At 43.0% G+C, this 25,832-nt stretch overlaps 1 protein-coding gene and 1 long non-coding RNA gene across 8 annotated transcripts in view; one reads left to right on the forward strand and one right to left on the reverse strand.

Annotated features, from left to right (window-relative positions):
- DIP2C (disco interacting protein 2 homolog C) overlaps window positions 1-25,832 on the forward strand; it is a 467,742-nt gene that overhangs the window by 223,622 nt on the left and 218,288 nt on the right. The window lies entirely within an intron of this gene.
- LOC143781761 (uncharacterized) overlaps window positions 20,361-25,832 on the reverse strand; it is a 40,799-nt gene continuing 35,327 nt past the window's right edge. The window contains exons 1-3 of one of the 2 annotated variants that reach the window (XR_013216805.1): window positions 22,589-22,679; window positions 20,787-20,873; window positions 20,361-20,474 (exon numbers count right to left, since the gene is read on the reverse strand). This is a non-coding gene — a long non-coding RNA (uncharacterized LOC143781761). Of the gene's footprint in view, window positions 20,475-20,786; window positions 20,874-22,588; window positions 22,680-25,832 lie in introns of those variants that run through there. The other variant, XR_013216806.1, reaches the window with a different exon arrangement.

Here is a 25,832-nt window from a genome sequence, read left to right on the forward strand (position 1 = left end):
TGTGCCTGGACAGTGGAAAGCCCCCAATTCTACCTGAAACCCTAACCCAAACACACCCCTAACCCTAATCCCAACGGTAACCCTAACCACACCCCTAGCCCTGACACACCCATAATTCTAATCCCAACCCTAATCCAAACGTAAATGTAATCCAAACCCTAACCCTAACTTTAGCCCCAACCCTAACTTTAGCCCCAACCCTAATTTTACCTCCAACCCTAGCCCTAACCCTAACCCTACCCCTAACCCTAAACGTGACTGAAATACGTGGCACTGAAATACGTGGCACTGAAATACGTGGCACTGAAATACGTGGCACTGAAATACGTGGCACTGAAATACGTGATACGTGGCACTTAAATACGTGGCACTGAAACACGTGGCACTGAAATACGTGGCACTGAAATACGTGGCACTGAAATACGTGGCACTGAAATACGTGGCACTGAAATACGTGGCACTTAAATACGTGGCACTTAAATACGTGGCACTGAAATATGTGATACGTGGCACTTATACGTGGCACTGAAATACGTGGCACTGAAATACGTGGCACTGAAATACGTGGCACTTAAATACGTGGCACTTAAATATGTGGCACTGAAATACGTGGCACTGAAATACGTGGCACTTAAATACGTGGCACTGAAACACGTGGCACTGAAACACGTGATACGTGGCACTGAAATACGTGGCACTGAAATACGTGGCACTGAAATACGTGGCACTGAAATACGTGGTACTAAAATATGTGGCACTGAAATACGTGATACGTGGCACTGAAATACGTGATACGTGGCACTGAAACACGTGGCACTGAAACACGTGGCACTGAAATACGTGATACGTGGCACTGAAATACATGGCACTGAAATACGTGGCACTGAAATACGTGGCACTGAAATACGTGGCACTGAATTACGTGGCACTATGACTGTCAGAAAATGTTCATTAAACGGTTAGGGGTGAGGTTAGGGGTAGGGTTAGGGTTTGGATCCCTTTATCACCTTGATGGTGGTGGGTGGCTTTTCAGTGTGTTTTCTGTTTTTTTCCGATAAAAATGCATGCGTTTTTAACGCAAACAAACGCATGTGCTTAAAAACGCAAGAAAATACTGCAGGTTGTATTTCTGAAAATGAACGCATGCAGAAAAAAACCGCATGCGTTTGAAAACGCGACCAAACGCGTACAAAAAAACCGCATGCGTTTTCAATGTTAAATATAGGGAAAAAACGCATGCTTTTTTTGTGCAAAAAACGCTGCAGACAAAAACGCAAGTGTGAAACCAGAGACACTTTTTATAGCAAAAAAGTTTTTGCGTCTCCACATTTTGAGAGCTGTAATTTTTCCATATTTGAGTCCACAGAGTCATGTGAGGTCTTGTTTTTTGCGGGACGAGTTGACGTTTTTATTGGTAACATTTTCGGACACCGTTCCGCGTTTGGTAAAATTGATAAAGCAGTTTTATTCGTCGGGTCAGTACGATTACAGCGATATCTCATTTATATAATTTTTTTATGTTTTGGCGCTTTTATACGATAAAAACTATTTTATAGAAAAAATAATTATTTTGGTATCGCTTTATTCTCAGGACTATAACTTTTTTATTTTTTTGCTGATGATGCTGTATGGCGGCTTGTTTTTTGCGGGACAAGATGACGTTTTCAGCGGTACCATGGATATTTATATCAGTCTTTTTGATCGCGTGTTATTCCACTTTTTGTTCGGCGGTATGGTAATAAAGCATTGTTTTTTGCCTCGTTTTTTTTTTTTTTTTTCTTACGGTGTTTACTGAAGGGGTTAACTAGTGGGGCAGTTTTATAGGTTGGGTCGTTACGGACGCGGCGATACTAAATATGTGTACTTTTATTGTTTTGTTTTTTTTATTTAGATAAAGAAATGTATTTATGGGAATAATATATATTTTTTTTTTATTATTTATTTAGGAATTTATTTATTTTTTTTTTACACATGTGGAAAAATTTTTTTTTTACTTTTTTACTTTGTCCCAGGGGGGGACAATACAGATCATTGATCTGGCAGTGTGCACAGCACTCTGCCAGATCGACGATCTGCTGTGCAGGGCTGCAGGCTTACCAAGTGTCTGCTCTGAGCAGACACTCGGTAAGCCACCTCCTTCCCTGCAGGACCCGGATGCCGCGGCCATCTTGGATCCGGGACCTGCAGCCAGGAAGGAGGTAGGAGACCCTCGCAGCAACGCGATCACATCGCGTTGCTCCGGGGGTCTCAGGGAAGCCCGCAGGGAGCCCCCTCCCTGCGCAATGCTTCCCTATACCGCCGGTACACTGCGATCATGTTTGATCGCGGTGTGCCGGGGGTTAATGTGCCGGGGGCGGTCCATGACCGCTCCTGGCACATAGTGCGGCCGATCGCGTATGACGTACTATCCCGTCGGTGGTCATACGGGCCCACCCCACCTCGACGGGATAGTACGTCTGATGTCAGGAAGGGGTTAATCAAGGAATCTTTGACTCCAGGACCGGTGAGTGCTCAGGCGTGTTTTTCTATATCCACTAATATATATATATATATATATATATATATATATATATATATATATATATATATATATATACATACATACATACATACATACATACATACATACATACATACATACATTTACTGTGATATATATGCATTTAAGTGTGTGCATGTGTGTGTGTATGTGTATGTGTATATATATATACACTCACCGGCCACTTTATTAGGTACACCATGTTAGTAACGGGTTGGACCCCCTTTTGCCTTCAGAACTGCCTCAATTCTTCGTGGCATAGATTCAACAAGGTGCTGGAAGCATTCCTCAGAGATTTTGGTCCATATTGACATGATGGCATCACACAGTTGCCGCAGATTTGTCGGCTGCACATCCCAAAGATGCTCCATACAAGGCAGGATGGATCCATGCTTTCATGTTGTTTACGCCAAATTCTGACCCTACCATCCGAATGTCGCAGCAGAAATCGAGACTCATCAGACCAAGCAACATTTTTCCAATCTTCTACTGTCCAATTTCGATGAGCTTGTACAAATTGTAGCCTCAGTTTCCTGTTCTTAGCTGAAAGGAGTGGTACCCGGTGTGGTCTTCTGCTGCTGTAGCCCATCTGCCTCAAAGTTCGACGCACTGTGCGTTCAGAGATGCTCTTAGGCCTACCTTGGTTGTAACGGGTGGCGATTTGAGTCACTGTTGCCTCTCTATCAGCTCGAACCAGTCTGCCCATTCTCCTCTGACCTCTGGCATCAACAAGGCATTTCCGCCCACAGAACTGCCGCTCACTGAATTTTTTTTCTTTTTCGGACCATTCTCTGTAAACCCTAGAGATGGTTGTGCGTGAAAATCCCAGTAGATCAGCAGTTTCTGAAATACTCAGACCAGCCCTTCTGGCACCAACAACCATGCCACGTTCAAAGGCACTCAAATCACCTTTCTTCCCCATACTGATGCTCGGTTTGAACTGCAGGAGATTGTCTTGACCATGTCTACATGCCTAAATGCACTGAGTTGCCGCCATGTGATTGGCTGATTAGAAATTAAGTGTTAACAAGAAGTTGGACAGGTGTACCTAATAAAGTGGCCAGTGAGTGTATATATATATATATAGTTATAGTGTATGTGCGATACATATACACACATACACATTATATATGCACACGCACATGTATACATACACGATAACACACACACACACACACACACACACACACACACACACACACACACACACACACACACACTGCTAGAAAAGAAGATGACTGACCAGGTAGCCATAGTGATGTTTTCAATGAACCTGCAAATCACTTTATTTTAGGGCTCGCTTACAAAACATTGGATCACACCCCGACTAATGATGGTCTATGAGACCGAACTCATGTCCAATTTTTTTTTTCTTCAGACTGAGCCGGTTCAAGGAAAAAATCACAGCATGTCCAAGTTTTATCTGATCAGATCACACTTGGCCATGCAAGTCACTGAGTCTGTGTGAATCATTGCACTGCACTTGGATTACATCTAAGTGCAGTCCGTTTTCTGCTCACTGACAGAATTGTGAAGTTGGAAAAATCTCACTCTTTATCTTCTCCTCACAGCGTGTTCCGTTTCTGACACCAGAGATAATCAGATCACACTTTGCTGACACTGACCACACTCTGATCAGTGTGTGATTTGCATAATTGTCCTAATTTTCTTCAATGAGCGAATCTATTGTTGTGTGATCAGAGAATCTATGGTCGTGTTGATCAAGAGAAATTAGCCTGCTCAAGATTCCATTACATATGAACATTCACCCTTCTATGAACCAGTGCGGTACAAAAATAAGGAATGCTGTGGTGCTTTGCAAAAAGGTTATGCTAAAATCATTCAGAAATGAGAAGCAGCTCTCACCGTTTACTAAAATCAGTCCTTTATTGGGGGCGTGGCTATGTAATACAGGAGAGAGGACACACCTTGTGGGAGCTCCAGCCATCTTGATCCTTATCCTGCCATGAAAACCCCTGAGTCACCGATTGTACCGGCTGGAACGGTGCCCTCGGGACCTCAGGAGCCCGGTGATCTCCTTGGACGGCAGTTTTGGAGCCCTGGGACGTCGGACACTGAGGCGGCCTGGACGGGCGGCAGAATCCCTGAGCTGCGGCGGCCATCTTTGAGCGCGCGATCCGACGAACAGGACACAGCACTGGCATTTGCCGGTATCTTCCCCTGAGACACGGCAGATGCCTACACTGCAGCGGGGGAGTGCTGTGGAACACCGGAATACAGGTGCTGGGGTCTGGAGCGGTCGGCGGTGCCTGGGGAGGCAGCGGCCATCATTGCAGCGCGCACTCCAGCAGCAAGGGGCGTGGCGCTTTACAGTATAACTGCGGTGCAGCTCAGGAGGTGAGCTAGTAGCCTGAGACAGTAGAAGGGTGGTGCGGTGTGTGCCCTGGAAGATTGGGCCCTGCACCCCCTTATCAGACAAACTCCTGCCGGCGCCATAACTCTGGAGGGATTAACCCCCTCCCTGCTGCTCTGCCTGTGGGGACTGTAGGACTGCTCTGGGGCGCAGTGCCTGGGTGAATCCTCAGTTGCTGCTTTATAAACCCCTGATATTCTTTTTGCCTGGCCAGTAACCTTTCTGGGATCTACTCCAGTGTTTGACTCTGCCGGGACTGTTGTTGGGGAATAGACTAGCCATAACTACGAGTGTGGTCCTTTCGTGGGGTCCTTCTGTTGATCGCCATGCATCATTCCAAAGGAGCTGGGGCTGCTGACAAATTAAAGAAATATGCCAGAGAGGATGCCCCTGATAATGTACGCACTCTCAGAAATAATCCCACACAGAACCAACGTAAAAATCGTCTTTCTGACTGACAGTAATGAGGAGGGAGAACAAGACGAACTGACTCTTAAACAAGCTTCTGAGCAATTGATGCAGGCTATATCCCTCACTAGATCTTCTCTTACTGAAAAAATAGAGGACGTACATACTGAAGTGGGTCGTTTGCGACATGATATGCAAGCTATGAGAGGGCGTATCTCGGAGGTTGAAACAAGAGTGTCTCATATAGAGGACACCATTACCCCTATGGAAGCTAGGCTGTCAAAGGCCGCCGGCTCTGTGAATGCCTGGAAACAAAAAGCAGATGACCTGGAAAACAGATTGCGCCGCAATAACATTCAAATTATCGGCCTGCCGGAGCGCTCTGGAGGGTCAGCCACCTGAGCAATTTCTGGAGGACTGGCTTAAAACCTCCCTGGGAGATCAATTCTCCTCAACATTTTCTGTGGAGAGGGCCCATAGGGTTCCAACGAGACCTCTTTCCCCTGGAACTCCACCCCGGCCTTTTTTGGTGCGTCTCCTCAATTGTAGAGACAGGGATGCGATTCTTCGCATGGCACGGCAGAAGGGCCCTATTAAGTTCAATAACGCTACTATATCAATTTTCCCAGATTTCTCCATGGAGCTCCAAAAACAGCGGGTTCGATTTATGGAAGTTAAGAAGCAGCTCAGAGATAAAAACATCATTTATTCCATGCTTTACCCAGCTCGGCTCCGCATTGTCCATGACGGCTCTTCCTTGTTCTTTACAGATCCGGCGGAGGTAGCCGAATGGTTGCGGTCATACAAGGTGTCTAGTGTGCCGGACTCCTAAGTTGTTCTCCTTGTCTAATGGCAACACAAATTGGAGCTCTCCGTATAGGTGCTGAGCTTATCAACAATACCGGACGCTGGTTCCAGTGAGGGTATCCCCTTTTCTATCTGACTGTAGGAGTGTAGGATTATACTCCTCCACTGTTCAAGCTCTGTTCTGTTTGGGTTTTTACACCAGTTTTGATTGTTTGATATGTTCGTTAGTCGCCATTGGTAATTTTGTGCTCTACGTGATGTCCCTGATCCCTGCTCAAGTTATGGTGTATATTACTTCTTTTCCTAAGTGTGGATATGGGGTTGAGATTACACTGTGTTCCAAATTATTATGCAAATAATATTTTCTCATATTTTCTCTAAATTACCTATCTGAATTGCAGTCATTGTTATTTTCCAGTCATCTACTATTCTAGTATAATTGCAATGTTTTGGAACAAACTGCTTATGAAATCAGTATCTTTTTAAAAAAAATAAACACTCAAAATGCATGTTCCAAATTATTATGCACAGCAGAGTTTTCAACCTTTTTTATTTTATTTTGAACAAAAAAATGGTCAATTGTGAAGTTATAAGCATTATCAGCTTATTACAAAATGAAATCAAACAGTTTTCAAGTGAAAACTTTATTTTAGGTGATGTTACATTTGCACATAGGACCCCTTGTTCGAAAGAAGCTTCTGAACTCTCTCGTACATTGAATTTGTCAGTTTTTGGATGGTTTCTGCTTCAATTGTTTTGCATGTGGACAGAATACCCTCCCAGAGCTGTTGCTTAGATGTGAACTGCCTCCCGCCATCATAGACACTCCTTTTGATGATGCTCCAGAGGTTCTCAATGGGGTTGAGGCCAGGGAAAGATGGTGGCCACACCATAAGTTTGTCCTCTTTTATGCCCATAGCAGCCAGAGATGCAGATGTGTTTTTTGCAGCATGAGACGGTGCATTATCATGCATGAAAATGATCTTGCTGCGGAAAGCATGGTTCTTCCTCTTGAACCATGGCAGGAAGTGTTTTTAGAAACTCCACATAGATTATGGAGTTCATCTTTACCCCTTCAGGGATCATAAAGAGGCCGACAATCTCTCTCCCCATGATTCCAGCCCAAAACATTACTCCACCTCTTCCTTGTTGGCGCCTTAGCCGTGTTTTCATGGGGTGTCCATCAACCAGCCATCCTCCACTCCATCCATCTGGACCATCGAGCGTTGCACGGCACTCATCGGTGAACAAAACAGTTTGGAAGTCAGTCTTCATGTATCGTTTGGCCCACTGGAGCTGATTCTGCTTGTGTGCAGTGGATAGAGGTGGTCGACAGGATGGCTTACGCACCTCTGAAGGACTCTGCATCTTGTTGTTCAGGGGACGTTGGAGGCACCAGCAGCTTCAAAAACTTGTCTGCTGCTATGACAAGGCATTTTTGCAGCTGCTCTTTTAACCTTACGCAATTGCCTGTTGGAAAGAGTCCTCAATTTTTCCTTATCAGCACGCACACGTGTGTGCTGGGAATCAGCTACATACATCTTGATTGTGCGATGATCATGATGAAGTGTCTTGGCAATGTTGATTGTAGTCATGCCTTGACCTAAATACTCCACAATTTGTTGCTTCTCAGCAGCCGACACATCCTTTTTCTTCCCCATTTTGGCCAAAAATGTAGGCTGCTTAATAATGTGGAACAGCCTTCTTAAGTAGTCTTGCCTTTATTTGGACACACCTGCCAAACTAATTTGCACAGGTATCTGCAATTGCTTTCAGTGGTATAAAGAGCCCTGACACACATCACCATCAATGAGTTTAAATGACAAACAAAAAAATTCTAACATTATCACTCCTAAACTCTTTGTGCATAATAATTTGGAACACAGTGTATATGCATGACGTGGAATATATGGGGTATTAAGACTCCCCGAAAGAAAATCAAGGTATTTTCGCAGATTAAACGTTATCATCCCCATGTTGTAGCTCTTGTAGAGACACATCTGACCAGAGACACAGCTAAATGTACACAAAAGCAGTGGTCCCTTCACGCATTCCATACCAGCTATTCAAGAGGGGTCTCTCTGCTGATACATAGGAATGTTAGATGGGAGGCTAGGGAGGCACGATGGGATCCCGAGGGTCGCTTTGTTTTTGTGCACGCCTTTATTAACACACGGGAATACGTGATACTATGTGTCTATAACCCCCCCCCCCGGCTAATATATCGGTTCTCCGCATGGCAATGGGTTTCTCCCTAAATTATCCTGACGCTAGTGTTATTTGTATGGGAGATTTTAATTTAGTCATGGATAATTCCATGGATAGATTGAGACTAGACGACTTGATATCTGGGGGGCCTCCTCCTCAATCCCCCTCCCAATTGGCACTGTTTATGGGTGGTAGCGGATGGCTGGACCTGTGGAGAACACGTCATCCTGAGATAAGGGAATACACTTGCCACTCATCAACTAGGCGGTCTCTATCTCGTATAGACTACATATTTGGATCCAGTGGCCTGGCATTGTGGGTGGATAGTGTTGAGCATGGCAATAGGGGGATATCGGACCACAGTCCAGTTATTCTTAAACTTAAATACGGTCAATCAAATAATAATATACCCTGGAAATTGAATCCCTTCTGGTTGAAATTAATAGACTCTAGTGATAGAACGGTTGATCAGCTGAACTGCTTTATCTCTACCCATCCAGACCCTCCAAATCTTAGTTTGTTTTGGGATACTCTAAAAGCATACCTAAGGGGACGTCTGTCCTCCACAATTTCTTATATCAAAAGGATAACGGCAGGGGAAGATGATGAGATGGAGCGGCGGCTGAGGGACTCGGAGGCCGCTTATGTAACTTATTAAACCAGTGGCAACAGGGTAGAATGGCTTACTTCCCAGAGGTTATATACTTAACATATAGTCACTAAATCAAAACGTAAATTATTCTTTACCCGTCAATCCTATTTCGAATTGGGGAATCAGGCCAGTACACTTCTAGCTTTTCTAGTACGCCAACATAACACCTCTAATACAATACTACAGATCCGGGCACTTGATGGTTCATTGGTATCTTCTACTGAGGGAATTCTCCGGTGTTTTCATGATTACTATAAATCATTATACAAGTCTAGTAGTGGTCTTGGTGTCCCTGAATGTTTAGACTATTTATCGGACATAGCGTTCCCCTCACTGAGTCCAGCCCAGCAAGCCTTTATGGAGGCTGAGTTTACTTTGGAGGAAGTGGAGCATGCTATCACGGATATGGCCACTGGGAAGGCCCCTGGACCCGACGGATTTCCCGTTGAGTTATATAGAAAATATCGAGGTCACCTGGCACCACTTTTACTGAAGGTGCTCTGGAGTATATGGGAGGGAGAATCCATGCCTGAAATATTTTACGATGCAAATATTATTGTACTTAAGAAGGAGGGGAAGGACCCTTTGGAATGTGGATCGTATCGCCCCATATCACTGGTGAACGTAGATTATAAAATTTTCACCAAAATTTTGGCTACTAGGCTGAACACTATCATACTAGACCTTGTACACCCAGACCAGAACGGCTTTATGCCTGGGAAAAGTACTTCCATCAATATCAGGCGGGTTTAATCGGTGATTCAATATAGTTCTCTAGAGTCGGATAATAATTGGGCACTAGCATCGCTAGACAAGGCCAAGGCGTTCGACTCTCTCGAGTGGCATTTCCTCTCTGCGTGTCTACAGAAATACGGTTTTGGGGATAAATTTATTAGAGGGATAGACACACAATATAGGAATCCCAAGGCGCGTATAATTGTGAATAGCTCCATCTCTGATTCTTTTGCCTTGCATAGGGGAACCCGTCAAGGATGTCCTCTGTCCCCGGCTCTCTTTGCCCTTGCGATAGAGGCTTTGGCAATACGCATAAAGTCCTCCATGGATATTAAGGGAATAAATATTGCGGACCGTGTGGATACCATCGGTCTCTATGCCGATGACATGATAATATTTATGGATAAAATAGAAGAAACATTACCACAAGTAATAGCGACCATAGATAAATTTTATAAATTCTCCGGTCTCTATATAAATTGGGATAAATCTTCCCTGATGCCTCTGTCTCTTGCTCCAATGCCCTGTCTCGAAACTCTCTCGTTGCTACCTAACGTCTCTAATTTCAAATATCTAGGTATCCATATGTCTCAATGTAGTCGGCTGGACCTTCAACTTAACATTTATCCAATACTGGACTTGGTCAAATCTAAATTTATAACCTGGAGCAAACTCCCTCTCTCTGTTGCAGGCCGCATTAATCTAATTAAAATGATATTGCTTCCCAAACTTAATTACTGCTTTCAACATAGTGCTGCGCCAATACTCAAGTCTTTCTTTGCGAATTTAAACTCCTTAATCACACCTTTATATGGGGGAAGACCAGGCCCAAACTTAAGTTATCTGCTCTACAGAGACCGAAAAAGGGGGGTGGGGCGGCCCTGCCAGACTTTTATTTGTACTACCTTGCCGGGCAAGCTAAGGCGATAAACAAATGGATGCCCAATAACTCCCTACCTAATTCTGAGAGTCATTTACTTCATTCTGCCCGGATTGATTGTCCATTGGGGTTCTTGGAGATGGAGAAAGTTAGTGCTCCTCGTCTGCTACCTTTACTCCGACTGGCGAGATTAATATGGAGACAAATTAAAAGAGTTATTAAATTTGTAGATATAGTAGCCGAAATGCCATTGTGGAACAATAGTTGTTTCCCAGAGCTACTGAATCACCCATCTACTGATTTTTGGATCTCGTGTGGTGTTCTCTCGGTGAGCGATATACATAACCAGGTGGTTTTTGTATCCTTCGAACAACTACAGAATACTTGCAACGAGATCTCAATTCTTCATTTATTTACAGCTAAGGTCAGCTTTCCAATCGCACATACGAAATTTGGGTACAGGTCAAGCGATCTCATCTTTACCTTTGATAGGCATCCTCAAATCACAGGGTCCTCAAAGACTCATTTCCTCTTTATATACATATTTATTATCCGTGGGAGTTGGGTCTACCATCAATTCTATCAAAGGGAAGTGGGAGGGACTTCTTCCCGATGTACTGGGAGAGGAATGGGAAGATATTCTGGAATCTCCAACTAAAGTTTCTCCTTCAGTTAATAATAGGATGACCCAGTTATATATTATATATCAGACTTATCTGACCCTGACACGACTCTTCAAAATGGGTCGCCTCCACTCGTCAGATTGCTTACGGTGTCATACACATGATGCAGATTTTATTCATATGATTTGGAGGTGCCCAGTAGTTCTTCATTACTGGAAAGAGGTGACGACATTACTAACATCTTTATTGTCGATCCCTGTCCCACTTGAGCCATTGACCTGCTTATTCGGGGTGTGGGATACAGAGACCTGGGATCATTATACTGGGATCTTTCTTCAAGAGACGCTCTTTCTGGCACGGAAGGTGCTGGCGTTAAGGTGGATGGGTGGTTCTCCCCTGTCTCTCAGAGCTTGGATCGATTTGGTGAATTCGATTATCCCGTATGAAAGAACACTGTACCAAAATAGAGGATGTCCAGGTAAATTCGAAAAGATTTGGGGTAGAATGAATTCCTCTTATCATACCCTATAGTCTACACTGACTAGATACTTACACAAGAAGGTGGACTTGTGGTTTTGGGGGCATCGCTTACAGAGCAGGATTTATGTATGATTTTCCTTTCGGCGACTTACTATTGATGGTTAAAGTAGTTAATGTTGTACAATAGGTATTTTATAAGGTACTAGTGATTTAACATGCACAGTTTATTACCCCTGTAAACTTTTGATATGATGATACTCTGCAATTATTTGTATTCTATGGTATAATTGATAATGACAAATGCAAATGTGTGTAATGTTTGTTTTATTCTGGAATTAATAAACTAATTTAAAAAAAAAATCAGTCCTTTATTGCCATACACGGGACATGTAAGCTGCGTGCAAGGGATCGGGGAAGTCAGTGGATGATGGTCCTATCACATCTAGTGTGACGCTTCTACGGGTTAAGGCTATGTTACCCTAGCCTAAAAATGATGTCCTACCCTCCCTGCACAATCACTCCAAAAGCAATTCACTAGTTTGCTTCCTTTTGTCTAATTTCCTGTCCACTGCCTGTTGTCAATGTAATCTGTCAGAAAAGAAGAGTTACAGAAGATGGGACTGAGTGTTTCTCTGCTTCTGCTTTTGTGCATGTAAAACTTCATTTTACAAAAAGCTTTCATTTTGTAGTAGGCAATATCAGGGGCAACTCATGCTGGGAATTAAATGCTTATTTACAGGAATGTCCCACTCAAAAAGAGATTATAGAAAGTTACAGAACATGATAATCAAGACAGTTCCTGAACATACTGGACTTGTTTTGGCACCAAAAGCAGTTTTGGCTTTGCATGAAGGGACAGGTACACTTTTAAAGAGGCAGCTGCTTAGGAGATGTGCCGATAAGTATCATTCTTTATGGTTGTGTCCTAATCTGCCTTTAATCTTTATTATCTTTAAACATGTAACCCTGAATGGACTTTGAATACAGGCCTTATTGTGGTGTTAATGTCCATATCAATATACAGAGCTTTTAGTGTAGGACATCTCGGGGATAGCCATCGAGGAGTGGAAGTGCCAGCATCAACATTTCATTAGGGAGCCAACCTCTGTGGCTAGGCAGTATCAGACTTTAGAGTAAAATCTTAGGGTGAGTTAGTGCCCTCTTTGTATGCCTGGATTTGTCACAGGGCTTAAACAATTTAAATACCCACTTTATATGTACCCTAATTTCTGGATTTGGTGTCTTATCTATGTTTTGTCAGTCTAATATTTTTAATGCATACCTATTAAATATATGTTTTTGTCGGAGGGTTTACAAATGATAGGACCTGTCACTTGCTAAAAAAATTTAATTCCTTGTAAAAATCATCCTTGAATTCCCATGCTCTACTACATTTTGCGCTGCATCGCTCCATTGCAAAGATATTGAAATTGGTTTATTCTGGAGCGCACTATGCGAAAACACCACTTTGGAGTCCAACTGTGAGTTTCTTCAGAGTCTTCTCTTAGAATGTGCCCTTCTTCAGATTCTTCTCTTAGAATGTGCACTTCTTCAGAGTCTTCTCTTAGAATGTGCACGTCTTCAGAGTCTTCTCTTAGAATGTGCACTTCTTCAGAGTCTTCTCTTAGAATGTGCGTCTCATCCCTCCCAGACAATGCCAATTAGAGCTCAGCAGCATCGGAGACTGATATAGTGCTAGATCATCTGCTGTGATTGGCAGGTGTCTGGGAGGGGTGATAGTGCACACCCCATCGAAGACTCTGAAGAAACACCTGATTGGTCTGCAAAACAGAGAGTTCACGTACTGAGCTCCAGAGGAAACAAATGTGAATGCAATAGAGCGACGCATTGGAAAGGCGTGACAGAGTCGGGGGAGCTCAGGGATTTTTAGAAGATATTTAACTCACATTTTTTGAGCAAGTGACAGGTTCACTTTAAAGGGATATTACAACTCAATATTTATGCTTACTTTATATATTCTCTAAGCATTTCTGTGAGAGTCTCATTGTGGTTATGCTTTGACTATGCCTTCAGTGAACTTTGTGCAGAATGAAATCTTCCGATATATTAGTACTTTTTGTTTGTTTAGAGTTTCACCCATTTTTCAGCATTTCAAATATAAGAGAGGAATGAGAACCCTGAGGCATTACACTTCCATCTAAAAGTTATTTTTTTTTAAATTTAATAAATCTTACATTTGTGTTCTGTGGTAGTTGATCTTGAATGATTGAGCTGAGTATATTAATGTTTCCTCTGCCATTCCCTGCTCTGTCAGCGTCAGACAATACCTTTCGTCAGTACTTGCACATATTGATTTATTCTCAGTGTATTCATAGCAGAATAGCAGAGGAAAAATGTGCAATTCTTTCGATTAAACTCCTATTCAGGAGCAGGGTATCATCGGGGCATTACTGCTATTACTTGTGTATGGGGCCTGGTGAGCAGAAGCGAAGGGGGGGTGCCGGACTGAGTGAGGCAGCACAGTGGAGCCACTGTATAAATGGCCTGCCATGCTGGGGCCTGTGCTAATTACTTTACTTTGCTTTATTAATTTCCTGGGCCCTGGTCACTCACAGCCGCAGCTACTTACATTGTATGGCCGCAGCAGAGGGGCTTGGCTGCGTCTGACATCAGTGACTTCAGATGCTGCTGTCCCGCTCTCTGTTTCTAAGCTGCCAGCATGCCCCGGGCCTTTGCGGCTTTCTGACCTCCCGTTCGCCAACCCGCTGGCCCACCCACTACTCTTCTTGTGCCCCCTCACTGCTCATGCAGGCTGTCACTGTCTGCACTGAAGCCAGGGCCAACTAACAGACCTGTTTTGCACCACAGTTTTTTAGGCATTTTCTGGTCCTCAGCCGACGAAGAGCATGACATAACTGGAGGAAGGTGTGGCATAGTAGGATGGTGCGTGGTCATAATAAATGGTCTGAAGTAAGCCAACTAAGAGGTGGTGTAAAGGTTAAGAGCCTAAAGATGTGCTAAATACATGGATTCGCTGCAGTTAGCAAGAGATAGATGCTCCTGCGCAAGCGCTGCCGGTGCAATTTTGTTGTAGGAAAAAAGTGTGGTTGTAGCAAAATGGCGTTTTGCTGAAGTTACTTTTTTTTTTTTTTTCAAAGCCAACACTATTCTATGCAATATGTAAAATAGGAGGCAGGTCAGTGAGGGATCAGTGACCTATTATAAGCCATACAGATGAATATGTAAGCAGAGCACTACATGAAGCCCCACCCACAGCCCCACCCACATGCCCACCCACAGCTCCGCCCACATGCCCACCCACAGGCTGCCCCAGAGCAAAAGAATATCATTACTCAAAACTGAAAATAAAGATTAAACAGCAACCACAAGACGGATTTCATCAACCGAGGTATCATTTTAATCAGTTTAATTACGCCAACCTGACACTGTCTGTAGTTCTATGAGCAAAATCCTGCTGACAGGTTCCCTTTAAATATAAAACTTATGTCTAGAATGTTTCTCCAATTTTTAGGCCAACCTTAAGAAGAAGAGCTGCCTTTTCTGTTTTGCAACTTTTTAAAATAAGCACAAATCCTAAATATGGCTTCAACCCATTTGTCTAGCTAGCTCATTATTGCACAATGTGTACCCAGTGTGCACTGCAAAAGTGTCATCATGGCAGTCATGGCTTCTCTTCTTACCAGACACATCATTAGTACAATGGATCATGATGAGCCAATTGCCTTGCAGCAGTGGCTTTTGGGATTTAAATAAGATTCTGATATACTAATTTTGAGAATAGCACTGTTAATTAAAAGGTTTTCCATTTTCACAAAATCCCTGTCCCTAGCGCAATCCTTAGTTTTACTCACGCTCCCCGGGTCCGGCGCCGAGTCCTTGCTGTTGCTCCCGGTGTCTCCATAATGTCCTGTTGATGACTTTGCAGCAAGTCATTGCGCTCAGGCTCTGCCCAAGTAGATTGCAAGTGTTGATGAGCTCACTGATTGGCTGCAGCTCTGTCTATGGGATATACGCACAGCAGATAATAACAGACACAAAGAGCCATGGTGGAGATTTGTGCTGGACCTGTGGAGGGTGAATAAAACCCAATTTGTTTGTTTTTGGTTTTTAAACACACTGTGCCTGGGTAAAGGGTATAGCTAAGAAATGGAAAAATCCTTATAAGCTTTAATTAGACAGTCTTTTTTGCCAGGAAGGCCACTCTCTGCACCCCCAATGCATATGGCGTAGCATACTTTCCCATTCTAAGTACATTACTGTTACCGTCACAATATATAGCCGCAGACAATGTGATAAAAAGAGAAATATCCCCCTCTGCTCCACCACTGATGCTCATGGCTCTTTGATTTAACCAATCACTAACCTTAGAGTTTTCATACTGTACACGTGAGCATCACAACTGAAGCCAGTGATTGGCTGCAGCGGTCATATGGATGTACTACACATCATCGCTGCAGCCAAATAAAGAGATCACCAAAGTGGCAGCGGGGGGATCCACAGAGAAATGTAACAGCTAAATAGTTATTTTTTTTAATTTGATCTCATTTTCTGCTGGCATTATGAAGTCCTGATGAACCCCTTTAATGAGAACATTGTGATTAGCGGGGGCTCTAGGCGCGGACATCCGTGTAACTAATCAGACGAGACTGAGGACGGTTCGCAGAAGCTTCATTAAGAATGAAACCTTTAGCGTTTTTAAGCCATTTCTGGGATATTTTCAGGATATATAGAAATACTATCGCTGCAAAGTGTCCAGATGGGTCATCATGAGATTGCAGATTTCTTGTGAGGATTATTTCATGTTTTCATTTTAATTGGTAACTTTTCCTCTTTCTGAGACGGAATAAAAGGTCCTCAGAGCATAAATCCATACTCAATCTAAAATGCCTGGATTGGTAAAGACGGTATAAAATATGACTCATGAAACGCTACACAAACAGCTTTATTTCTCCGTAATCCTCGCTGCCAAACCTGAGTCATCAGTAAACAACTGTGAGAAAATTATTTCTTAGGGGGAAATATGGATCTAAAAATAAGAGAGAGAAAAATAAATATTTCACAGGGATTTTTTATCTTTTTCTGTATCTAATCCTTGTAATTAGTTTTTTCTCTTTTCTTCGTTTTCTGATTAATATGTAACCATGTCATGCTCTCTGTTCAGTTTGTTGGGCCCGGAGGTTGTTTCCTTGTCTACGATATGACATTTTTTAATTCTTAAAGACGATCTTAGACCAAATTTTTCACATTGAGCTGGACACCCAGTGTAATAGCGGCTGCAGAGTGGAATAAAGCTTTTTTTCTTATTTTTTCTTCATTTACAACCAAAACACTGGTTGCAGTCGCACAATCTTACTTTATGGCCTATGATGACCAAAAATGCAGCAGTTTGGATTTTTGACAATAGTTGTGCCGTGGTTGTGTCATGTCATTATATTCCGCAAGACCAGATTGTGATAAGTAAGGCAGCGGTGTGACATTGTGGTCCGCACGCCTCACGATGGCCGGGTGCTCCTAGAATTGTATTAATGACAGAAGAGGAGTCAGCCCCAATTATTAGGGGGGAATGTACAGAAATATCTTCATCATGACTATGCTAGACCTCCCAAATTATGTCCTGTCCTCTTCCACATCTTATTTGAAATTTTCTTTCTGATGATTCTGAGACTGCACGCTGCAAACCTTGAGGGGTCAGACTCTCTTTGGCATATTTTTTGTTTTTTTTTCACCTATTTTGAAGACATTTTTAAGCATTTAATTTTATTCATTTTGTCTATGTATTTGGAATATTGATCATCTGCATTTTATTGCAAAAAAAGAGGGAAATTAATTTGTATGAGATGATGATGATGACGATGATGATGTCTGAGATTTAATTTCAGCTGTTTCCCGTGCAAATATACATTGAAATGTGACAAGATGAGAGAACACTGGCAAAATGTTAAGAAAGTACCTGCCGCTGGGAATTTTACATTTCTTAATTTTTCCATGTTGGACTCAATGAGGGTAGCTGCTGACTACCTGCCTGTTGCCGCTCTCTGCCTGCACAGAGCAGTTACGGACTTACACAGGCTCCTGCTAGCAATTCAACGGCTTCTTCTGCCATAATATTGACAAAGCTGTGGCTTCTCTTCTGCTCTGTTGATGGGTTGTGTCTGCTGACGTCATGCTGATTGACAGCTGGCTCCCTGCTGCCTAGCTGTGGGGAGCTGGCTGTCAATCAGCATGACGTTAGCAGTCACGCCCTGTTAACAGCACAGGCCGGAAGAAGAAGAGCTGCTCTGTTGACGTAGAACAGCTGAAACTGCAGAATCGCTGACAGGAGTAGTCTCTGCCTGCTCTATGCCGGCAGAGATTGGCGCCGGGCACAACAGGTAGGTAATTAGCAACAGCTCTTGGGTGGTACCAGGTAGAAAAAACAGGTACTTGCTTCTGTTAGCAACTACTCACCTGTTAGTAGAGCCATAATAAAAAAAAAATATAATAGTCCTGGTCAAAAAAACTGAACATATGCACAGCAAGTCGTTTTGGCATTGCTGTGCATATGCTTATTCTTTTTGGTGTTTTTATAGAGCTTTTTCAGACACCATCCAGGCGGAATCCATCGGAGAAAGATGTCGTCTGCACAGACTAACCTACTAGTGGACAAGATGCAGCCACTGCGCGGATTTCTTGGACAGCTCCAGCATGTTTAATCTTTGGATGCATTTCTCTTTTCTCGGCTGGGAGGGGGCCAAGAAAACTGGGGTTTGTTTGCATTCTCATTACTTGTGGAGCAGTGCTTGTGTCCCACACGTGCACCGAGCCTTTTCTTTGTCTAGTCTGAGTAATGTCACCACCGGATGAACTTCTTAAGTCGAATTGGGCTTTTAACCACAAGCAATGGAATGAATATTCCAATCCGTATATTCTGAGTACAAGAGCAGAGTGTTGATCTGAGCTAAAATGTGTCTAACTGAATAAATGTCGTGAATTTGTCAGCATTTTTCAGACTTCTTGTGTGCTGGCTGTGTCTGGTATTGTATCTGAGCTCTTTATCAATTATATGATCTCCGGGCGGAGGAGCTTTTGGGTTCTCATTTGGAGATCCAACAGGTTTATGGAGTCTCTGAGGCAATATTTCATGGGTAAAAGTGTGGAAAGCGGCCCTGCTCTGGAAAAGAGAACTGTCTCTAGTTTGAGTAATATCCATTGTCGTGTTTCAAGGCCTTATCTGTCATACATAGACTTATAGGCCAAGCTTGCACAGTGGGTTGTCAACTGCCTATTTGCTTCTTGCAGTACATCACTTGCTGCTTCTTGCTTTTTTTCTTATAGTACCTTCCTTTATTTCCAAAATAAGTTCATTTCACAGGAGAGAGTTATTAGGTGTGAGACTGGGTGACAGGCGTTTCGCATTAACTTGTGCTTCATCTGGCCCTCAGATCAGATCACTTTCTCCCGTGATGTACACTTATTTTGCAAATACATTTTTTTTTTATGCAGCTTGGTAAGTGCCATAAGTTATTTTCTCTTATTATTGTGCTGTGAAGTATATCTGCAGCACAAATTGACAAGACCTGCGGTTTCAGAACCGCAACACGTGAATTGATGCTGCGAATATAGGTGCAAATGAAACGTGTAGCTTTGTGCTTGCAGTGATATTTGCAGCAGTATATGCCACTGTGGATATACAGAAAGTCTGCAGTGGAGTGTTGCTATGTGGAAACTTTATTGGAATCTTGTCACCAGGTTTTTGCTACTCCACATGAGAGCAGCATGATGTAGAGGCAGAGACCCTGATTCCAGCGATTTGTCACTGAATTGCCTGCTGTCATTTTGATAAAATCCCTCTTTGCTGCAGATCTAGCATTCCTCTGAATTCAGAGCTTGGTATAACCTGTCCACACCACTGATTGGCAGCTTTCTGCCCATGCACAGTGTACACAGAAAGCTGCCAATCGGTGGAGGCAGTGTTATACAGGGCTCATGAATATAGAGGACTACATGGCGGCAGGTTTACTAGTCCTCTAGTGATCTCCTCCTGGTAAAACAGTGATTATATGAAAACTACACTAAGCAGTTCAGTAAGTGACACATCGCTAGAATCAGGGTATCTGTATCTACATTATGCTGCTCTTAGATTAAATGGCAAAAAACAAGTGACAGATTCCCATTAAGACCCCATACACATTAGACTAATATTGGCCAAACCCGTCGATACTGACTAGTTTGGCCGACTCTTTAATGCATATGGGGCATCGGCCAACTGATTGTCGGGGGAGATGTCGAATGGGCATGTCTGATTTCAGACTGCCGAATGCTTTCTTCTCCCGGAGGTGAGAAATGTCTGTCTATAACTGTCTCACAGAGAACATTAATGGAAGAGATGCCTCAGGTGGCTGTCTGCTGAATGGATCGGTCAAAGCATCGTTCGGGTGACAGCCATCTAATGTGTATGGACGATTTTTCTTTATTATACAGAGCTTATTTGCATACAAATTAAATTAGGAAACACATCTGATCAAACAATTTGTTTGCTGACCTGGAGCCTCCTGTTTACTGTACCTTATTAACCCCCCAAAAATGTATATACACCAATATAATAAGAAACCTGTACTCAAGTTATTTGGGTGCTTTATGGAACAATAACTATCGCGGCAAAGAGATAATTGGGGGGGTGGCAAACATTATGTAATATATATGTATCTTTGTTAATCCTTCTCTGTAACCTTCTTGACTCATCCAAAAGTTTATTTCTATTTATTTTCTTAAAATGTAATGCCAATGTCCACATTTTCTTCGGCAGCCTGAAATCAATAGTAAAGTTAGAATGAGGCCAGTGATGAACTATCCGTCAGGCTGTAATCCGCCTTATTTGTCGCAGCAGGTCGATGTGACGCTCTCGCAGACCTGCCACAACAAATACAATGGATTATACACTGATGGATACATGGGTCTTATACAGCCGAATTCTCAATCTTTTACATTCAGCGCATGAGCTGCGGGTGAGATGGGCATCTTTAGTGCAAATGTGTCACCTGCTTCATAAACTGATTTATTTAAAGGAAATCGGGATGAAAGTGTTTCTATCTCACTATTCTGTGAAATGCGTTTCATACCTGCAGATTTTCAATTACTCCTCCATCAGGGGCGTCCCCAGGCTCCAATACCGTATAGTAATAGGCTTGTATCTTCTAGATAAATAACTGTGGAGTCAGCACAATAAGGTGATAATTTATTTTATAACCAGATATGCCATCTGTACAATATCAGTCACGGTTAGATCACCCAGAATATAACACTTATTTTTTGCTGTCTGATATTTTACATATTTGTAACATTTTATATTTTCAGTAAAATAAGATCCATTTAACACCTTAAACCTATCACCAGACAGACCTCTATAGGGTGGAGTGTGTGTTCAGATCAGGCTGTCAATAAAAGTGCCAGGTAGAGATTACGCTCCCTGCACCGCCCGTATATAGTCGGCAGTTAGAGGGAGACTATAACTTAATTTTCTCCCTGTAGCCGCTGCTCCAATAAGCTGGCTGCACATGGTTTAAACAGGATTTTACCTGCAGACAGGACTGTTTTTCGACAAAGTGGGGCCCTGAACAAAAGTTTAAAGTGGGGCCCTAAATGCTAACATATTGCACCATCACACAGAAACATGTCTGTTATTTACATGCTCTGAGTTCAGGCCACTAAATGAGCGTGATCGACAGTATTGAAGTTGTTCACTGCTTGTTTCCCGGCCTCTTAACACCGGCTGAGGATGAATAATGGGGCTACAACAATCGCTAATAGATCAATCTATCCCCATACAATATCATGTTATCAGCAGCATATCTGCAGCTTACATTGGGTGATGTGCTGCCGTGAACAATGATTTTTGTTTTGGCATAAACAATGAATAGACAGCATTTTGCTTGTTTAGTGCAATACACCCCATAGTCCTCCACATAGTATAATGCATACCCTATAGCCCTCCATGTAGTGCAATACACTCCCCATAGCCCTCCATATAGTGTAATACACTCCCCATAGCCCTCCATGTAGTTTATTACACTCCCCATAACCCGCCATGTAGTATAACACACTCCCCATAGCCCTCCATGTAGTATAATACACTCCCCATAGCTCTCCATGTAGTATAATACACTCCCCTTAGCCCTCCATATAGTGTAATACACTCCCCATAGCCCTCCATGTAGTATAATACACTCCCCAAAGCCCTCTGTGTAGTATAATACACTCCCGATAGCCCTCCATGTAGTATAATATACTCCCCATAGCCCTCCATGTAGTATAATACACTCCCCATAGCCCTCCATGAAGTACAATACACTCCCCATAGCCCTCCATGCAGTATAATACACTCCCCATAGCCCTCCATATAGTATAATACACTCCCCATAGCCCTCCATATATTGTAATACACTTCCCATAGCCCTCCATGTAGTATAATACACTTCCCATAGCCCTCCATGTGGTGTAATACACTCACCATAGCCCTCCATGTAGTATAATACACTCCCCATAGCCCTCCATATAGTATAATACACTCCCCATAGGCCTCCATATAGTATAATACACTCCCCACAGTCCTGCATCTATGATGCTGATACAGTTGAATGTGGGGGGCTGAAGATGGTGCCAGGATACCCCTGACTCCTGAGCCCCATTGCGGCCATGTAGTGTACCACTATTAACAGCACGCCACTGGCTGGGGGCCTCTGTGGGAGCAGTGGCCCTACGCTTATACCTAGTCTGCCTGCTCCTAACTCCGGTCCTGCCTGCAGATTGACTCTTATGTCTACAGGTGAATAGTGTTTCTGGACATGACAGGTTCACCTTTAAGTGCACCCATTAAACAAGACCCAAAATTCTAAGAAGGGGAAGCTTGTTATATAAGGCCTACCTCCTTTTGGCACATGATGTTACCAGCTTAGACTTACTCATGACTGACTATGTTTGAGCTTCTTATCATTGCATACTACCGTCTGGCAAAGGTCATTGTGAAGGAAGGGGGAGGAGGTGCGCTGTGACATCATCGATTGTGAGTAGTGGATCCTATTTTATCTACTGTATATAGAGGTGTTACCTATCATTGTAGTCTTGTTAATGATGATAATGAGTCTACGGAATAGTCTCATGTTTAGAATGGGAAATGTGAGTCTAGCATTGGGCCTAGTTGTCAGTGTGAAAATTGCAAGATTTCTATATTTTATTTTTTTTTTAATTGATTAGGGTTAATCTTTAGGTTATAATGTTAGGAAGGTGCCCGCACGCACACCATACTGAAAGTGCGGCACCTGAGAGTAAATGCTGTGTTTGCTGTGTAGCAATACAGAGCCAGCTGTCAATCAAAGTTCCGGGGCGTGCTTACAGCTGTTGTTCTCAGTGCTGTGATCATTGAAAGTAGCTATGTGCCGGCACGCCTGTATGGCTAAAAGCCAGCAGCTCCCGGGATGATTTAAGTAAATTTTTTTCCCAGGTGCCGCACTTTCAGTAGGTTGGTCGGGCACCTACTTAGTGCAATTAGTCTGCCGAATAATGCTATATCTGCAGGGTAATGGTGTTCTCCAGCCAGGCAGGTTCCCTGTAAATAAATTTTACATGAAAACTTGTTCTAAACAAGAAAAGATATATAGATAATCAGAAAATTACCTAAAGGGCTATTCCCAATACATCAGGACTCCAATCCTTGAAATGGCATCTTGAAATGTTGCCTTGAGTGCAGCAGTGTCCCTACATGCGGGACACCACTTCATTCATTGACTACGTGATTGCTGGATATAGCCCAGCTATGTACTCCTTAATCTCAGGTAGTCCCATAGACAACAAATGGATCGGTGGTCTACCTGTGTGGTCTCCACTCCACTAAAAAGAGGCTTTTCGGAGCTCCGCTCTTGAGATCTGTGGGTGTCCCAGGAGTGGTGGAGTGGAACATCCAACAATCGGCAAGCTATCGATGCTTTGGGTTGGTGCTAATGTAATGACTGGTCATCTCTCTAATGTGTCCTGGAAGAAGAGGGTTGTCAGATTTGCCCATTTATTTTTGTTTAGCTTGCTCCCCTCTTCCTCCTGAGAACCAATCTGATTATATCCGTTTATGGTTGGTCTTATTCTCAGTCCGCACAGGACTTGTTGGTTGGATTGGAGAACGTGAGAATAACCGATAAAACGACTCTTATAATCCTTATATCAAATTTGTGTAGTGATGAACAAGCACTAAGGTTAGCTGTTACATTACGCATCTTTGGGGGTCATTGGGAGTGGAGAACAAAACTGTTTAGTCCAACAGATCACAATTGCGTCTAATCCCTCTATAAATATAAGCCATGAATCCAGGTGGACATCAGTCCTGCTTCTATGTCCGGGGCTGGGATACATTTCTGATGGCCATTTTTATCCCAGAGGTGTAACTTAAAGCTTCTTGGCCCCACTGCAAAACAAGGCCCAACTAATGTATTTTTTTTAGGACTGTTGAACCCTCAGGTACCAGGGCCATTATCGGATTGCCACCCCTGCACACCTATAGCTGTGCCTTTGTCTGCCACTTTAGGAGGCAGGTCAGTTGGCACTATTGCCCCTACCAGCTCATTTTTAACAGGGCCTAATAAAGATGTTCTTGTTTGTGAGAAGCCATCTTTGGTGACCAGTCCCTTTTTATGGAGGTCCTGATAGCACACTATGTAAAGATGCTACTTGGGACATCAGCCATCGGTGTTCATCTAGACCTGTCCATAGACTTCGTCACTAAATACTCACCATGTCAGACTCCCTAGTCCCAGGAGGTTATGGCTTCAGATGTGCCAGCGTTCTCCCAGGCTCCGCTCTCATTGATTCCACTAAGTGTCAAAACCTCTAAATTGGCAAACCTGAGTCTTTGGCCCGATTGTCATAGCATTGTGATGATACTTTCGGGTGGGAAGTGCATTAGGCCCAAATTTCACTCCCATGTATAACTAGATGTTCCAGCTCGTCTATTTTCCATTATCGTCCTGTCTTCATCCTCTTTCTTGCACTTATTATTTTCCTTCATTGCTCTTGTGGTAAGAGTTAATGTATTGATTCACATCATGCAGGTCTATCTTCAAAGGCTTCCTAATTTTTATATATTTATATGTAGTAAAGGCAATAATTACTTTAGAGCTAAATGTGTTCATATGAGGGTTGCCTCATGTGGCTTTCATCATTTCTTGTGACGTACGGTGGCCTTCTATACGGAGCGTTAATGTGCGGTACGGTGAAAGCCGCCCTACATTATTAATAATAAGGAATGCATTTATGGCTGAGATTGCTGTGTGAGCGTTGTATTGTTAGACTGAAAGATGGGTGAGTGACATTGGATCCAATGCTGAGGATGCGGTTGCAGAAATCTGGTACAAATAAACTTGACTTTGACTTGCCACAATTATATGATCCTGATAAATGAAGGATTTCATCCATGTGCTGTGAATATCAGTGTAGATCTTAGTCCAGTGGTGAACAGATTACTTCTAGATCAGGGGAAAGTAACCTGCCGCACCCCAACTGTGGGCACACTATAGTAGCCATCTGGTCCATCGAGAGTCGCTCTCATCTCATCAGTCCATAAAACCTTTGAAACAATCTGTCTTCAGATTTCTTGACCCATTGTCGTTTTACCTTTCGTGTTCTGTTCCATGGTGGTCTGGTTTCAGTCTTTGTCTCTGACCACTGAGCATCTTGTACTTCTGGACCTCTGCAACTCTGGTATATGACAACACAGGTAGATAGATAATGTCTTCCTGGTCACTTCCTGGTCACTTTTTGACTGCAAAAAGGTTTGAGAAGAACCAATGTTCCTCTATTTTTCTCAACATGTTTTCGGGATCCTCTTGACTTTTTGCAATAAAACTTTTGATGGTTCGGTGATCACTTCCCAATATCTTAGCAATTTCAAGAGTGCTGCATCTTTTCGTAAGACTCGTAACAATTTTTTTACTCTTCAGTCAGTTAAAGCTTTTTTTGGCCTAATGTATATGACACTGAGTGGTAGAAAATATAAAATTATACCTAGCAAAGCCTTACTCAGACAACCGTTTAATAGCGCACACTCTCCAGGCTGCAGTAAAATGTCATGATGGACTTGTGAAATATGGTACAGCCTTGTATACGCTTTATATGGCTGTTTACGC

The sequence above is a fragment of the Ranitomeya variabilis genome, chromosome 6 (assembly GCF_051348905.1).
Source record: "Ranitomeya variabilis isolate aRanVar5 chromosome 6, aRanVar5.hap1, whole genome shotgun sequence".
Classification (NCBI taxonomy): Eukaryota; Metazoa; Chordata; class Amphibia; order Anura; family Dendrobatidae; genus Ranitomeya; species Ranitomeya variabilis.